This window comes from Eubalaena glacialis, chromosome 8 (assembly GCF_028564815.1).
Source record: "Eubalaena glacialis isolate mEubGla1 chromosome 8, mEubGla1.1.hap2.+ XY, whole genome shotgun sequence".
Classification (NCBI taxonomy): domain Eukaryota; kingdom Metazoa; phylum Chordata; class Mammalia; order Artiodactyla; family Balaenidae; genus Eubalaena; species Eubalaena glacialis.
The window spans coordinates 49,954,914-49,974,283 of record NC_083723.1 but is presented as its reverse complement, the minus strand read 5'-3'; the positions used below and the strand labels follow the sequence as shown (position 1 = coordinate 49,974,283).

Sequence of the window (19,370 nt, the reverse complement as noted above, 5' to 3'; positions counted from 1 at the left end):
ATCCTTTTACAGATTATTAAAGTGAGACACAGAATGTGATTTGACTTAACTAAAATCTCCCATTTAAAAGAAGCAGGGTCTGATCTTGCATAGGGGTCTTAATGTTTGTGTGTCCTGACTAACCTGCTATGTAAAGAGTGAATTATTAGCTTTTAGAGCACCACGTTTATTTCCTCTCTTATATTCCTGACTATGATTTGAAAAAGTATTTTTAGTGACTAATCTTGAGCTAACAATGTGCATCCTTCTCTTATCAGATTCTAATTACATTTAAGACACTACCTCTTTATACTTTCAACTTGATAGCTCACACTTGACGCTATCAAACTCATCCCTTGACTGCCCCATCTGTTATGGGATTGTTGTCATAACTTTTATTTTGACATACATTATTAACCCCATACATAGTTTGATGTTGCCACAGTTGGTAGCAGTTTCCTTTTACAGTTTAAAGTTCTACCAATGGGTGACTTTAATATCCCAATTTCCATTTACTAGTGATGGGAGGAACAAATGAATTGCATAGGATGATCTCTTAATGATTGATTTCAGGTTGATGGGCATTTTTATTTGCAGCCCTTTAGGCTTCCAGTATCTTTACAGCCGAACTAAAGCAAAGCTATTCGAATAACAAGGCTTGGGAGCCACATCTGCTTCTTAAATGAAAGTAGAGCATAGTCCCTGATTCTCTTCTCTACCCAAATCTAAAATCTTCTCAGCATTGACAGAAAAAAAAAAAAGAAGAGTGCAGTGGTTCTATAGCTAAGATGACAGAAGCAGAGATTGTTCTGTCTACAGTTAACTGTGGATTGCATCTGGCTACCCTAAAATCTTGGTAACTTTCCAATGTATCTCTAATTTTAGTGGAAAAGATTTATGGTTGATACTTTGGCTTTCACCACCACGAAATGGGAAACCACATTAATCTACAGAATCTGGAGCCAAGCTAATCGTCTCACCTGAGTAGTTGGACACCATGTTAGGTGAGAGATGAGGAAAATACGATTTTTTCTGCTTATCAAGGGGCAGCCATGCCCGCCAGTTACTGAAAATACATCCTCCTTAATCCAGACTTTTAGTGTACAATCAAAATTGCTTTAAAAACAGATAGCCCCAAGTGTCTGGTCTTTTAGGACATAGTGAGGTTTCCAAGAACCTTGAAATGTAAACACCTGCAAGGTTAGGCCCCTCCAGTCTTCCTGGAACCTTGGAGGCTTAAGGAAGGAGCTTATTCCCAGGCTGTAACCATTTGACCTTCTTGTGAACAGATAAATTCTATCATTCCTTCTTTCTTTTTTTTCTTTAGAGCACTTATTACAGGTTAATATTATTCTATTATTCTCTCAGATTAATTAGCTAGACAGATGACTAGAGATCTAATTCTCCTGGAATATCAAGAGTCTTGCGAAGCTTGGGCTTTTTAAAGAACACTAACGAATCCAGGAAAGCTTAACCTTCCTACAAAGGGAAAATCAACTTCCTTGTGGGAGATTGGATAATAAGAAAGGAAAGAAGAGGGGAAAAAGGGGAAAAGTGAGAGAAAGAAAGGGAGAGAGACAAATGCCATCTTGTTCCTGATTTGCTAGATAAATCTTTAATTAGTCATAAAAGTGAGGGTTATGAAAACTTAATTCTAACAGTACAGAATGGATGAGGAAGCCTGAAGACATTCATAATGCAGTGATGTGGGAATCACGAACTTAGCCAGAAGCTGCTTTGTGATACCTAAAAACTTGATGGATGAATACAAGTTACAGTCAGAGAGAAAGAAAATCAGTAGAAATTATGTTTTCTTTATTTTTCTAAGTCTAGAGATTATATTTCAAACGTTCGTGATTGATTGCATAGGAAATTAGTCACAAGTCACTGTGTTACAGAACTATCTGCTTATTATTGATGATATCAATGTGCATGCTCACAATAAACTACATTTTAAGCTTGCATCTTTCAATATAATATAATGAGAAGAGTTATTGTGCAATCATCTGGTGAAGGAAACAAAACAATCATTCAGATTTATTAGGATTTGTTTTAGGACAATACTTATTTTTTATTTGACATAGAGAGACTAATATATTATAAAGGGAGATAAATTTTTTTTTATAAAGGCAGATAAATTTTTGATTGAGGCCATGTTTTAAAAAAATACACTCTTCAAACATAGCCCATCCATATTTTTTCAAGGGCTAAAATTATATAATGGGTGAGTTGGTTTTAACTGGCATTTTTATAGTATTTAAATATAAATCTTTAAAATCTGTGAATGCCTTTTTAGACCATTTATTTTTATTGTTCCCCTGACTTAATGATAAAAGTTTTTGGAAGTAACTAGAACTAACACACAAGGGTTAAACTCTAAATGTAGATAAATATTTTAATAAAAAGAGTATGTTTACTTAAAAGGAAGCTAAATAAAAGCAGATGGTTATTAATTGACTAGAATTATTTTTATAAAAGTATTTCTCTTCTTTACCCATGAACATTAATTCTAACATGTACTCTAACTCATATATTTGAATACAAGTAGACAATGAAAAAAATTAATTCACGTTTCGACAATTATCATGAAATGCAAAATATTTATGGACCAAAAATCAGTAAGAAAGAAGAAAAAACCCAAATAAAAACAGATTAATCAATGAATTTTTTATAAAAAACCACAACAAAATACAATCTTACTCCCACTCAAGTAACAAGAATTAGATTCTAATAATTAATATTTGTAATGGGGCCACAGCTGTGGCTCAGGGCTGGGCTCTAAATGCACAGGGGGAAACTTTGTAAGGCTTTCCTGATAGTAGCTGCTCTGGGTTAAGGACAGAACAGAGATACTAGAGAAAAGAGCAGTCTTGGGGACATGAATTCTGGTCCTGCCAGGTTGGAGAAACCTCATTATAACCTCCTTAACTCCTCTGAAAACCAATTAAGACAAGAGAAAATCCTTACTATGGAAGTAAGCATTTCCTAGAATGCACTCTACTAGATTTTAGCAAAGCTTAAAATAAAGATTTAATCAGGTATTATGGAAGATAGACTCTGATGAATGAGTCCTGAGCAGCTCGGGGAATACCTTAAGCTTTACACAGATTCACATTAAAAGTATAAATCTACGGCTACACAAATTCAAAGTGTTTAGCCAGCCATCTGAATAAGAATCAAGATGCTAAAAGAAGAAAACAGAGTCCACAGTCACGGCCAGTGTTCAATAAAAATAAATACATATACAAAGAAAGAAAATTTGATCCATAGTCAATTAAATATAAGTAGTCAATAGAAAATGAACATATGACCCCAAAGTTGAACTCAGTAGACAAGAGACAGCCACATATTCTCACTTCTTTCTTTCCTCATTTTAAAATTCATAGTCAATTATTGTAATCCTCCCTTGCACATTCCCTTAACTTCCTTGCCCTTCCTGGCTTTGTCAAGAAAACCATGCCATTCCTTTTGTTTTGCTTTAATGCAAAGTGTCACTTACTCCAAGCCTGTTTCCCTGAAACTGAATGTAGCTGGAGAATAATACAGAATTGTGACATTATATTCATGCGACTATTAATGCTGCTGGTAATATTACGTTTCTCTGGTCAGTCACTTTCCTCCTTTTCTAGATGACTAATTCTTACCTCCTCTCTCCTCGGGCATTCAACATTTTATTCTGCACTAAGAAAGTTGCTTTATTATTATTATTATTATTTTTATTTTTACCAGTAAAATAGAAACAATGAGAAGAGAACGTCCACACTCTTTCACACCACATTTACTTACAAACAAAATTCCACAATTCTCCTACATAATCAATTTTTCTCTGTCCACTAGGTTTTTTCCATCAGTATTGAAACACACTCTTTTTTTCTGTCTTGACAAAGCACTCCCATTAGTTCATGTCTCCTTCAGTAACTACTCCATTCCTCTGTTCTCCTTAACAGCAAAATCCTCAAGTTAATTACATGTGCTCACTGTATTCAAATTCTTCTGATTCTCTTATAAACCTACTTTTATCAGGCTTTTGCTGGCATCAAAACATAGATTCTGTTAATGTGTCCTCACCAAAGACTTCTAAATGCTAAATCTAAAGATGAATTCTCATTCTTTATCTTATTTGAACTATTACCTGTATTTGAAACAGTGTACCACTCCTATGACATTGAGGCACTGCCTTCACTTGATTTCTAAGAGACCACATGCTCTGGCTGTCCTCCTTACTGTCTTCCCTTTGATGGTGGAGGGTCCTAGGGCTCCATACTCGAAAATCTCCTCCATCTATACATGCTTTCTTATGTCTATACCATCCAGACCCTGGCTTAAATGTTTATATGTTGACATCCAGACTCATTTGAACAATCTCCTTGAAAACCCCATTTGGAAGTTTAGTAAGCATCTCTAATACGATTCAAAGGTGGACACCACCTCTCCCTCCTACAATATGCCCCATCTGCAATCTTCCCTAATGCCACAATGTCAACTCCACCTACTAGTTACTAAAGCCAAAAACTTTGGAGTGTCCTTTCTCTCATTCCTCCATCCAATCTATCAGCAAATAAAATGATTTTGCTTTCAGAATATAGCCAGAATTCATAAATTTCTCGTCACCTCCACTGCTACAACTCAGGTTTAAGCCTCCTTAATGCTTCACCTGTTTATTGCTGTACCTCTTAAGTATCAGGAGCTGTCCTGTTTCTAACCTTGATACATCTTCCATTTGTAATCGACAGGGTAAAAGCCAGGATGAACCTACAAGATATAAATTAGATCATGCCTAAGCTCTGTTCAGAATCTTCTATTTCTCCCCACCTCACTCAGAGTAAAGCCCACTATCCTTACAATGACCTTCACAGCACCAGAGGGTTACCTCTCTGACCTAATCATCTACTATCCTCACTCACAGACTGTCCACTCCAGCAATTCTGCCTTCCTTGTGGTTCTCTGGATAGTCCCAGGCACACTCCCACTTGGAGCTTCTGCCCCTGCTGTTTCCTCAAACTGGTGCCCGATGTTGTCCTTCACTTCCTTTTAGTGTCTGTGTAGAGACCACCTCTTCAGTGAGTGATTTTATTAAAGCTCTGTCAACCCTTACCCTATCACTCCTTATTTTTACTTCTCTACATAGCAAGTATCATCTTCTGAGGTACCACAGTTATCCCTAGGTATCAGTGGGGTATCACTTCCAGGACCCACCAGGAATTCCAAAATCTGCAGATGCTCAAGTCCCATAGTTGTCCCACCATATACTCAGGAAGTCCACAGATTCCTCAAAACCACCAATCACAAATTTAGTGCAAAATCCGGTTGGTTGAATCTGTGGTTGAGGAACCTGAGGTTACAGAAGGCTGACTGTATACAATTTAGTTATTTTTTGGTATGTCTCTATTGAAAATGTATGCATTACAAATAGATTGTTTTTCTTATTTATTCTTTGCTGCATTCCACATTTTTCAGTTCCTGGCATACTGTAGGTGCTCAATATTTATCTTTGTAAGAAATAAATGTTCTGAAAGTTGAGTTTCTCCTACATCTGATATTTTTAAAATTCTTACAAGGTTTGTTTTTCTTTTTCTGAAGTAATTTTTTCATCTGAGCTTTACTTATTACTTCTAAAAAACTCTGCCATAACAACTCAAAAAAGTTATTAATTTTGCTGAATTTTTCTCTGGCTGGGGCAAAGGAGGAGGACCCCACAGCAGCCAGTAGTGAGAGTCAAAGGACATCTTTTCTTCCCAGGGGACCGTCTCATCTCAGGTTTTAGCAGTTCCTCCTTCAAGGTGAGTATGTCACCCAGAATGAGAGGTGAATGATTCAAATTAATGCCTTATAATTCACAGATTATATTTCTAAAATCAGATGCCACTTCAACCCTTTTCTCCCTCGTTCCCCATTTTAAGGCCATGACTGGCCTAAAATTGGTCACATAAGCAGCTTAGTTTACAGAAATTAAGAAAACATCAATCACATTGTTCTTTCAACTCTATACTACCTGTTTTCTGAAATTTGAAATCCCATCTGTATTTGGCCTTTCTTCTCCCATACAGTTGAAAATGTTTACCTGAGAGTCTAATCACTATAGCAGTGGTGTTCAACAGGGACAGAAGCAATTTTGCCCTTAAGGGAACACTGGGCAGTATCTGGAGACATTTTTGGCTGTCACATCTGGTATGTGCTACTGTCATTTAGTGGTTTGAGGACAGGGGTGCAGCTAGACATCTTTCAGTAAGTGAAATAGCCTTCCACAACAAAGAATTTCTGGCCCAAATGTCAACAGTGCCACGGATGAAAAACCCTGGACAGTAGGCATCTAAAAAATGAAAACCTTCCAAAATAATTTTAGTGATCATCCATTTTTAAAATATATTATATTTACTATTTAATAATCAAAGAAGAATTCACTGAGCTAAAAAGTATCTGTCTATAATGTTATAATGTTCTAAGTCAAATACTTTGGAAAAAATAGTACACGTTGTAATAGAGAAGTTCAATAAAATCATGTTCTTGGCAGGAATTCTATTTTAGGTCAGAGTCATTCATATGATTTGTTAGATAAGAACCGTTTTAAAGCAATGAATTACAATTGTTCAAATATATTCATTTTATCAGAATGTATCTTTAGCTGAACACTGTGCCCTTTTCAAACTTTTTAGACCTAGGCATTCAAATTCCAAAAATATCATTAACCTGAAGCAGGTCAGATCCTGAACATCTAGGTAACTGGCCTATAGATTTTTCATTCATGTACAATCAACTGCAATTCTCTTGTTATAGACTTTTGAAAAGAGTTTTTCAAGGCCAATAACTTAGATATAATATTGAATTCATCCTTTTATGAAATAATAGATTTTCAAAAATATGTTTATATATTCCCCTTCCAATCACTTTTCATATCCTTTTCTCTCACAGCAATTTAATCATATTTCTTTTGTAGTTTTCATGGAACTCAGGTAAACAGACAGAATGAATCACAAAGATTGGCACTAGTTTAGCCCTCTCCTCTGAGGACTAACACATTGGCAATGATTTACTTAGTCTATGTGCTCCTATCCTACTCTGTCCGCCATCTCTCCACACATAAATACAATTTCAAATTGACTATGTTCTTTATTCACTTGCCTTAATTTTTATAGTTGAATCAGATTCTTTATTGTCTACATAACATCTTGCTTAGCATTCTTTGTTTTGGACATTGGTAACATGCCATATGCGATCCTCTGTTACTTATTTCTTTTCTCTACTTAACTTTATTATTCCAATATTCATATCCTTTGTAATTTCCACAACTCCAAGCATAGTAATAATATTTTAGGAAGCATTTCTGTGACAGACAATGCCTTTATATGCCTTCCATAAATTATATTTTATTTTTTATGAGATAGACACAATGAATTTGAGATAAACATATGAGAAAATTGAGATATTGTCTTACTTTGCCCATTTTTAGATAGTCAATGGCTAAACTGGATTGTGAACTCAAATCTATTAGGACTCAGTATACTTCTTATAAATATAAGTATCTAATTTTTCTCCCAGCATTAAAAAGTAAAAGTCAGAGAATGGATTCAGTACGGTCATAGAAAATATGCTCACTAAAAAAAAATCTTTCTCTCTTCTATTAATATATTAGCAATAACAAATATTAATAGGTGCTAATAAACATGCAGCTTTAACATCTCTCTACAAGTTCAAATATACCCTAATAAGAAGCCCTTAGTTCCACTAGTAAATATATCATCAGATGACATATATAAAGGATCCCCATACTTCTAAAAATATCCAATTTTGAGTACTGTTTTCTCTGCCCCTTGTTGTGGATTTAGAGTCCAAGTCACTACAGATCAATGGAACAGGATAGAAAGCCCAGAAATAAACCCACGCACCTATGGTCAATTAATCTACAACAAAGGAGGCAAGAATATACAATGGAGACAAGACAGTCTCTTTGATAGCTGGTACTGGGAAAACTGGACAGCTACATGTAAAAGAATGAAATTAGAACATTCTCTAACACCATACACAAAAATAAATGCAACATGGATTAAAACCTAAATGTAAGACTGGATACTATAAAACTCTTAGAGGAAAACATAGGCAGAACACTCTTTGACATAAATCGCAGCAATATCTTTTTGGATTCACCTCCTAGAGTAATGAATGGGACCTAATTAAACTTAAAAGCTTTTGCAAAGCAAAGGTAACCATTAACAAAACGAAAAGACAACCCACAGAATGGGAGAAAATATTTGCAAACGATGAGACCGACAAGGGATTAATATCCAAAATATACAAATAGCTTATGCAGCTCAATATCAAAAAAACAAACAACCCAATCAAGAAATGAGCAGAAGATCTAAATAGACATTTCTCTAAAGAAGATATACAGATGGCCAAGAGGCACAAGAAAAGATGTTCAACATCACTAATTACTGGAGAAATGAAAATCAAAACTACAATGAGATATCACCTCACACCAGTCAGAATGACCATCACCAAAAAGTCTATGAACAATAAATGCTGGAGAGGGTGTGGAGAAGAGGGAACCCTCTTGCACTGTTGGTGGGAATGTAAATTGATACAGCCACTATGGCGAACAGTATGGAGGTTCCTTAAGAAACTAAAAAGAGAGCTACCATATGATCCAGCAATCCCACTCCTGGGCATATATCCGGAGAAAACCATTGTTCAAAAAGATACATGCACCCCAATGTTCATTGCAGCGCTGTTTACAATAGCCAAGACATGGAAGCAACCTAAATGTCCATCAACGGAGGACAGATTAAGAAGATGTGGTACACATATACAATGGAATATTACTCAGCCATAAAAAAATGAAATAATTCCATGTGCAACAACATGAATGGGCCTGGAGATTATCATTCTAAGTGAAGCAAGTCAGAAAGAGAAAGACAAATATCATATGATATCACTTATATGTGGAATCTAAAAAAAAAAGATACAGACGAACTTGTCTACAAAACAGAAACAGACTCACAAACTTAGAGAACTTATGGCTAGTACCAGGGAAGGGTGGTGGAGGAGAGAGAGACTGGGAGTTTGGGATTGACATGTACACACTGCTCTATTTAAAATAGATAACCAACAAGGACCTACTGTAGAGCATAGGGAACTCTGCTTAATACTCTGTAATAACCTAAATGTGAAAATAATTTGAAAAACAATAGATACATGTATGTGTATAACTGAATCACTTTGCTGTACACCTGAAACTAACACACTGTTAATCAACTCTACTCCAATATAAAAAAATTTTTTTAAATAAATAAAATAAACAACAAGGTCCTACTGTATAGCACAGGGAACTATATTAAATATCTTGTAATAAACTATAATGGAAAAGAAAAAATAAATATCCTTCTAATTAAAAAAAATACACTCTACTATACTCCAGTACAAAACAAAAATTTTTTAAAAGGCAAACGTATAAATCTAAAGCAAAAAAACATAATAAATTGTTCTTTTCTTGCCACTATATTGACTGAAGTTATCCTTGCTATAGTTCAAGGGAGTCATTATATACAATGCAGTATCCATTCTCTGAGTTCAAAACCCACTGAAAGAGAGAAGTCAAAAGTATCAAGACAAAAATGTCAGCATTATTTCTGATAAAAGTTAGGTTAAGGAGGTGATATTTTTCTGCAAGCAAGTAAGCTTACTAATGCTCCTCCACAATATTGTAACCCCAGTCCACAAGTTAGATCTTATGCTCTGTACCTAATGTGAATATTCATAATGTGAATTTAGTTTGTGAAACTCCTGTATGTACTGAACATTAGCAAATATACCTTGCAAAATCCCCCTCCACTCCCACTGATTTTAAATGACAGTAGTAATTGTATGTGCCTCTGGATGATACAGCAATAATAAAATTTGCTAAATAACATAATAAATATGATAAATATAAAGTAATAAAATTTGCTAAATAAACGTACTTTACAAAATTTAGGAGTCAGCTTAATAAATATCTCTTGTATCTGCTACTTGCAATCTGATCGATGCTTTGAAAATATTAGGATGATTAGGAATTAAGTTCTTGTACTAGACAAGTTTACATCTAAAAGGTGACCATAGATATGGGTCTCTAAAAATAAAACATACAGAATGTGTTGATTAGGAGAGGTTAATTCTGTCTGTGGAGATTCAATGAAAAGTTAGGTAATGAACGGATTCTGGTGCAGCCAATACCATGTTCACAAGCAGAGAGATGGCCCAATGGCAGTCCAGGAGTAGGGGGAAAATTAGCATAGTTTCTGGGGTCAGTAAAAGCAGTGTCTGGGTAGGAAACATTTAGTCATCAGTGGGTATGAGTGGAAGGTATCTAACTTTCTAGTTGCATTCAGACTACTTCTTTTCATTGTCTCTTCCCTCTAGCTTTACCAATTTACAGGTGTTCCTCAAAAATTCCATGCTGTTTTGCCTCTTCAAGATTTCTGCATTAATTTTCTCTGCTTGTTTGTAAATATTTTGAATTTTTTAGGAATAGTTTTAGTACCATTCCCATCCTTGGGAATACTAGACAAGATGACAAATAAAATTTGGGGAAAGTACTACGACAATCTTTTATGCATTTAGAAAAATCATTTCATGTAACATTTTATTTAATCTTTACACCAGTCCATGAAGTAGGCATTTATGTTCTGCAGATTTAGAAATATACAACTGTAGTATCTTTGTATGGTGACAGATGATAACTAGGCATATCATGGTGATCATTTTATAGTGTATAGAAATACTGAATCATGCTGCTGCGTACCTGGAACTAACAAAGTGTTGTATGTCAATCATATATCAATTAGCCATAAAAAGAAACGAAATTGAGTTATTTGTAGTGAGGTGGATGGACTTAAGAGAGTGTCATACAGAGTGAAGTAAGTCACAAATACTGTATGCTAACACATATATATGGAATCCAAGAAAAGAAAAAAAAATTGTTCTGAAGAACCTAGGGGCAGGACAGGAATAAAGATGCAAACATAGAGAATGGACTTGAGGACACGGGGAGGGGGAAGGGTAAGCTGGGACGAAGTGAAAGAGTGTCATGGACATATATACACTACCAAATGTAAAATAGATAGCTAGTGGGAAGCAGCCGCATAGCACAGGGAGATCAGCTCAGTGCTTTGTGCCCACCTAGAGGGGTGGGATAAGGAGGGTGGGAGGGAGACACAAGAGGGAGGGGATATGGGGATATATGTCTGTGTATAGCTGATTCACTTTGTTATAAAGCAGAAACTAACACACCATTGTAAAGCAATTATACTCCAATAAAGATGTTAAAAAAAATAAAATTAAGATATACAGTATAAAAAAAAATATGTAGATACTGGGAAGAAATACATTAAAATGCTAATGATGGTTATCTCTGGGGGATGGGGATTATGGGTGATTATTAATTTTACTTCATGTTTTTATGTATTTCTAATTGTCTGCAATGAACATATATTACTTGCAAAGTTAGAAAGAGAAGAATAAATGTCATTAAAAAAAGAAAAAAAAAAGAAATACACAACTGAGACTCACAGTTAAAGCAAATTACTTCATGAGCTAACTCATGAATTATACGGTTCGTATTTAAACTCTAAATCTCACACAGTCTTCCAGTAGAAAAAAATGAACTTCCATTAAAACAAAACTCCAACAGAGCAGTGGCACTTGCCCAAGGTATTTGCTCCTTTTTAATCTCCTGCTGTCATTAACTCACGAAAATTTAAATAGAAAGTCAAGTTATTTCAGATCTAATATTTGAACACTTTTGCATGTACTGGGGAAAATAAGTGGATGCAAGCCAGTTGAATCATAAATTTATTACTCTGAAAAAGAAAAATTATTTTAATCCCTGCATTTAAGACTGTCATGCTGAAATGAATATTATACTCTCCAAATGGTATAACTTCATGTGCCTAGGCAATATTTTCATGCCCATTGCCAAGAACAGTACATATTTAATGACATAAGAATTGTTACTATTCTAAACCCAGAAATGTCAATATATCTAAATTTTTCATAATTTTTATTCTATAAATGCTATTAAAATATTAAACATAAGCACACAGTGACTCATATTTAAAATGTGTTATAATCATCATGACTAAGTGGTATTTTTTATTTAAAGTCAATCTCCTTTTTCTAACCACCGACACCCACCATTCATTATGGATTTTGCATGTGGAAGACAAATTAAGCTTATTTTTGATTTTAAATAAATTTGAGAGGGACATAATATACTCTTTAATCATCCATTATACTTTTATTGTTTAATGGACTTATACAGATATTTTATATACTGTACTTCAAATTCTTTTTGGAAGGAAATGATTTGTAAATTAATACATCAATATAAGTAAACAACAGCCTGAAAACCAAGCAGACCCCCTGTTAACTGAAAGTTAATTTCTGTAAAAAAAAAAAAAAAGTAAAACATCTGCTAAATTTTAATAGTGTTAACGAATTACTCATTCAACAAATATTGGTTGTTCTACTATGTGTCAAGCACCGTTCAGGGACTGTTTTTCATAGACCTTAGATGGGAATCAAGGTGGGAGATAAATCCTGATGCTCTCAGGTTAGTTTTTAAGGCAATTTCAAGTCCTTAAGGACAAGAATCACCAGAAGAAATGTCGCTGTTATAGTGAGACTGGGCCAGATAATAGAGAATATCATCGTCTAATTTGGTGGATATTAAAAGAGGGAGCTGGTGGTAATGTTGAGTTTTGAGCTGGAAGAGATTTGCTATAAATAATGTTTTGTTTGTACAGATGAGACACACAAGGATTTTACCAAGAGTTAAATGAGATGAAGCAAAAAAAAAATCAAATTGTAAGTACAGAAAAGTTCTCATTTCTCATGAGTATAAAATCATCTGGCTGAATAAATGCCACATGCCAGAAGTTTTGCTAAATGAGTTGTTTCTGACAAGACTCTGCCATGATCTGTTGTCAAAAATCCCTGGCCTTACGGTAGTAGGTACCATAGCTGTCCTTAAACAGGAGATTTAGAAGGAAGAAATTTAAGTGGGACTATGTTTTCCCAAAGACACATGATATCCAGGTTGTCATAGAGCAAGTTAGCAGAAATGTGCTGAATGCTTATGGACAGGTGGGAATATGACAAACTTACTCAAGGACTGCCATGGCTCTGTGTGCATAGAGATCTTACTTTAAGTAGGAGAGACTCTAACTAGTGAAAGAATTTAAAACCTCACATGTGATAAGAGGATCATACCAGAAAAAACATGTTTTAAGTCACAGAGAGTTTTACAGGCTGTGGACGGATCTGGATTAAATGGTTTTGGTTAGACAGAGATGAGGCATTAGGTGGATATTTTCACAGGTGTAGGCAACAAGTATGTAATTAAGAGTGATAAAATTCTCATTACAAGGTAAATATTAAGAGCCGAACTCTAATGTTTAGAGATGGGATTTTGATATATTATGATTGATTACTCTGTAACTATTTAAAAATTATTTAAGAATATTTTGGTAAGAAAATGTAATTACTATGTAATATTAAGTAAAATAAATCAGAATTAAAATAATATGTAAATGTTATATATAGTATTATATATAAATATATATAAAATATACACATACACAATCTGCAATATTAAATGCTAAAATGTAAAATTATTACCTCCGGGTGTGTGGAGTTAAAACATTTGGTTTTATATTATTTTTTACACCATATTTTAAATTTACCTACTCTGAACCGGTACTGCTTATTCATAAAAAGTCAGTAAATCAGGGCTTCCCTGGTGGCGCAGTGGTTGAGAGTCTGCTTGCTAATGCAGGAGACACGGGTTCGAGGCCTGGTGTGGGAGGATCCCACATGCCGCAGAGCGTCTGGGCCCGTGAGCCACAATTACTGAGCCTGCGCGTCTGGAGCCTGTGCTCCGCAACAAGAGAGGCCACGATGGTGAGAGGCCTGCGCACCGCGATGAAGAGTGGCCCCCGCTTGCCACAACTAGAGAAAGCCCTCGCACAGAAATGAAGACCCAACACAGCCATAAAAAAAAAAAAAAAAAAAAAAGTCAGTAAATCAATGATTCTATTTCTTACAGCAGGCACAATGAAATAAACAGAATTCTGTCCTAATAAGCCTTTTTTCTCTCTGTACATAGGATCAATACATGTCTTAGAAGTAAACAGCTTTGTATTTAGAATTTAAATGTTAAACAATTTCAGCCACCAATAATAGACGTACCTTGGAAAGAGCTTGCATGGAGTAATATACTGAGATCAAAATTTAGGCTTCATGCCTTTTTTTCCAACAAAGAGACAATTTCTAAGAGCAAAATTATTGTCTTAAACTTTGGCGTAACCTACAACATCAGCAGTTCTCAAGCCAGCAACATCACCTTCACCTGGGAACTTGTTAGAAAAACAAATTCCCAAACCCAAACCTGATACTGAATCAAAAACACCGGGTGTAGAGACCAGCAATCTGTGTTTTAACAAGCAGTGCAAGAAATTCTAAACTACATTAAAGTTTGAGAATGACTATCTACACTACAGAATACAAATAGAGTTTCAGCAGCTTTTACCTGTCTAAATTCACAGAAGGAAAGCTCAGTAGAGTTGGTAACTTTTGTCAGATGCTACCTTGAGTGCTAAGGTCTAAACTTCTCTTTTTCTTTCTGCTTTCTCCAAAAGCATTTCCAATCAAATAAGATAAATTGGTATTTCAAGTACTAAATAATTTTGGCCAGAGAGATTATACATTTTCAGAACTTTTGTTTTTTTTTTTTTTTTAGCTCTCAGCATCAGGGCTTTATTCAACCAACCAAAACCAACAACCAGGAACCATCATCACCTTAGCAGAGCATGAAAGGCTCTGTTTAATTAGCAAGCATGGAAAGAAACAGATCAAGAAATCAAACACCTAGAAGTCTGTCTTGGAACAATCAGAATATTTAAAATGATGATTAACTCAACAATTCTCTCACTTATTCCTCACACATGAAAAGTCAAAATATCACTTGGGCCACTCCGGGTTGTGAGTGAGGTTGATGGGCCATAAGAGACTGGAAAAATATCAACAAGACACACAAACAAGGTAAATAAACTGGAAACTCACACAAACAAGGTAAATAAACTGGAAGCTCAACAACATTTAGGATAAATAATTGAGCTTGTCTTTTTCCTCAGGAAAAACACCCCACCCAAAACCAAAAAAAACACAGTAGGAACGAATTCCAAAGCTGTGTTGCTGCTCTACACTTAGTATGCATTTACACTGGAAGAATGGTGATATTTTGACTTTTTTTGTTGTTGTTAATGCTAAAGGTAGAGAAGTTGGTTCTTTCAACACCCAAACCAGAGCAGAGAGACAGTAGTAAATTACAAACGTGTATGGAACAATATCCACAGGACATGGACGTGCGGGGGTAGGTATTTGTGCTGTTGCATTGGCAGGAGAGCTAAGCAGTCCTAAAGAACATTCTAGGCTTCTAGGTTTGCCATGAAGGGGTATCACAAATCCCAAGGCCCACCACCTGCCCTTTCTCCTCTTCTCCGAGGGCACCTACCTTACGGACAAGCTGTTTGCGTGACGGCTGGGGGACAGATTCACAGAGTTCTGCGAGGGTCTACTCCCATCTTGCTTGGTGCGGTCAGGAACAGGAGCCCATGCGTTTTTGCTGATGGAGTCGAACCGGAATCCCCAGGGTCTTTTAAATTGTTTCACCTGATTGTCGGTTCTTTTGGGGAGAGGCAAAGGGATTGAAGTTTCCTTCTGCCTTGCGATGTGGCTGTGTGTCGACTCCGTTTCAAAAGATGATAGCAGCTGCGTTACTCCTAAAAGTCCACCCACCTCCACACCGAGAAGGACCCCGACGACATCTCCATGGTAGAGTCCTGTGGCCGCGCATATCCGCCACTGTCCTGATACATTCCTGCTCTGCCCGGGCTGCACACCTGGACGCTGACATCTTCAATCTCTTGGGGCTCTAGCGGTCTCACCATCACCACGTGCACAAGTCCAAATTGGTCTACTCTGACGTATTTAAAACAAACCCCTGGAGGCCAGGCCTCTGCCCCAGAATTCTGCATCCGCCATGTTTTTATAAACTGAGTATCAGAAGGTATCGACTCCCCTTCTCCTATGGTGACATCTTCAACAAAGGACATAGAGGGCACACTGATGTTTGGCCTCTCGAAGTCATAATAGTCGCCAATTGCTGCTTGTAGGTTCCAGCTGGTCATGGGCAGGAAAAGGCATAGCCGGCCGGGTTGAGCTGGAAGCCAAGCAACTGGTGGAACCCGGAGATGAGCACGTCCTCGTCAGTGGTGCCAGGCAGGTGAACTTCTGCATCAGCTCGGGGTCCAGGTCCGTGTCCTCCAAGTGTGGGGCCGGACACTCGCTTCCCCGCATCCTCACAACCGAGCCGTCGCTGGGTCCGAAGACCGGGAGAAGCTGCTGGCGGGCGCCGAGACCCTGCTCCTCTGAGGAAGGCCCCGGCGTCTCGCTGCCTCGTGCGGGTAAACACAGCCACACACTCACTCACTCTCGTGCTTTCCCCCCTCCCACCCCCAGTCTCCCAGCCTCCCAGCTCCACCGCCTCCGCTGACTCCGCCTCTGCTGACTCCGCCTCCGCTGACTCCGCCTCCCCCCCGCGCCACGCCCACTGGTAGCAGATAAGTGAGAGCATTCAAACAAATAAATGTCGATATGCGGAACATGTAAATCCAAGAATCCAAATGAAACATCAAAACTGCAAATAGATATGCAGAGAGAACATCCCAGGATAAATAATACAAATACCATGTATAAACTGCAAAACTCGAGAGGCCTGACAAGGCCATCCTATACAGAGGTGTTAATGATTTGTGAATTACAAACAGGAACAACGCCGAGGGTTCTGTGAAGGACCTTCCAGTTAAGCTCACCTGAAATCCTTTTGGGAAATTGGCAGAAGCAAGTAATGCATAAATAAAATTTAAATGCTCAGTTAAGCTAATCAGGTCAACAGAGAAGCCAGAAACTAAAGCAAACTCCAGCAACTGGCAAAATGATGTGTATAAAAGGCAGAAGAGGCTAGAGTCTGTCTCATTTGGAGACCACATGCCCCAGTATTATAAAGTGCCCTCATTATATCACTGGCACCTGGGGCTCCTTGTTCAAAGGAGGCTGCAAATATGAAACATATCTTCTTAAAACTAAAATGTTTGATGGGGCATCTCAATCTTTTTTGACTAATTACTGTTTCCAGGAGTTTCCCTGATAATTCCTTTGAGCTATAATTAGAACAGATCAATTTACAAGAAGATGATAGAAGTTTCTTGACCTGCTGACTGGGTTAGGCTTAAGAGTGTCAGCCCTTGGAGGATTTTTTTTCCACTTGGCTTTCCATTATTAACCAGAAAACAATGTAAATTCATAATCTCTTGGCAAAAATTCCCATTTCCACAACTCTCACACAACTCTCAAGCAAACTTTAAGTTTCAGAAGTTTGTGTTCTAATCTACAGAAAACCGAATATTGTTTGTGGTTCAGTTCGTTGAGTATTCTGTTAATGAAGCCATAGTTATGACTTCAATCTCCATTTTAGAGAGTTTGCTTTTCTTTTTCTTCCCCTTGGAAATCTGACTTGAATACCATATACTTTTTTTTTCCCCTACAAGAGGGCAAGAGAATGAAACAGAGCAAAGAATCACTGTAAAACCTAATTAAAAATGCTGATAGTGGGCCATTACTTATAATGGAGCCAACCCATCCTCAGTAAAATGTTCAGATACTACCAGGCATTCTACTGGTCTGTTCCACATGGCACCCCCCTCCTTTCCCCCCTCACCACCTTGTCTCCTAGCTACTCCCTCTGGGATATGCCCATCATGCACTTCTCATCTCAGCAATCTCATTGCCTCTGCAGTGACGGCACTGTTTATCTGTTTGAAAATCATTGGCATAGACATTAATGTTGACAACATCCGATATTCACTGCAATTGCTTCTAACACCGTCATGGGTAACTAAAGAGTAAATGATCCTAACATACAAAAGGTCTCCTGATTAGAGAAAAGAAAACACCAAAATTTCTACTCTGCCGTCATTGTCACTATTCAGTCATTATCACACTTTTTGTTTATATTTCTGCATTTACTTGTCTGAATATAGAAGAAGCAGCTGATGCTAACAATAAAAATCTTTGGAGCAAGCTATGGCCTTTTACTGGAGAAGTTAAAAGCAGGCAGACAGTAGTTGACTCCAGTTTCCTTTTGGTGGGGAGAATTAAGTACATCCGTTTGCAGGCTCATTCTCTTAGGCCCCCAGTCTCAAACAATTAGCAAATCCTTTTAATTCTAACTTAAGTTAAAGTTAAGTACGAAATAGAGACCAGACTTGAAAATTCCCTAAACAGACAAAATCAATTAGGCCACATAAGCAAAACTTAATTTAGCTTATTTTACAAAACAAACAAAACTTTGGTGACTTCTTGCAAATGCCTCAGAAAATCATAAATGGAACTTAAGCTGTTCCCCCAAATTGGCAAGTGGTGTCCACTTTTAAACAATCCACTATCACTAGGGAAGCTCTAATGCTATAACCCATCATTGTACAGAATAAGCAGCCTCTACTTTTTCACTGTATAAGCTCTCCTATAGCAATACCTCTGAGCCTCATTCCCACGTTGGTTTGAGAGCTCCCAGTTCACAAACTGTTATATGTGCACAATAAACTCTTGCTAATTACTATTTTAGTGATCTGGTGGTTTTAGTCTTGCTATTTCTGGATGTTGGACACTAATAAATGCATTCAATAATTGACTACTTCATGTCACCTCTGCCAGAGAATGATTTCACTTTGATTTTGCCAGTATCTTCAATAATCCACTTGCCTTTACCATCTACTCTCTACAGCACAGCAATAACGATCCTTTTAAAATGTTAATTTATGTTCAGAATTCTCTAATTGTTTCTCATCTCTCTCAGGGTAAAAGCTCAAGTGTAAATATGGCCTTAAGGACTTCTGTGCTCTTTCCCAGTAATCTCCCAACTGTTTGAATTTCTCTCTACCTCACTCACCTCGTGCACTCAGCTTCTTTCCAGGATGCATCCTACCGGTTCTGGGCATAGGGACATTTGTTTTCATGGGCCCCTTCCTACATAAAAAAAATTAAAAATTATATTATATGACTTTAAAAAGAGGAATATAATCCAGGCTGGATTTATTGTTATATGTTCTTTTTTTAATTTATTTTTTATTGAAGTATAGCTGAATTACAATGTTGTGTTAATTACCGCTGTACAGCAAAGTGACTCAGTTATACATATATATACATTCTTTTTCATATTCTTTTCCATTGTGGTTTATCAGAGGATATTGACTATAGTTCCCTGTGCTAAACAGTAGGACCTTGTTGTTTATCCGTTCTTC

At 36.8% G+C, this 19,370-nt stretch overlaps 1 pseudogene; it reads right to left on the bottom strand.

Annotated features, from left to right (window-relative positions):
* LOC133096600 (protein ILRUN-like) overlaps positions 1 to 19,049 on the bottom strand; it is a 202,771-nt pseudogene extending 183,722 nt beyond the window's left edge.
* Between the last annotated feature and the right edge of the window lie 321 nt (positions 19,050 to 19,370).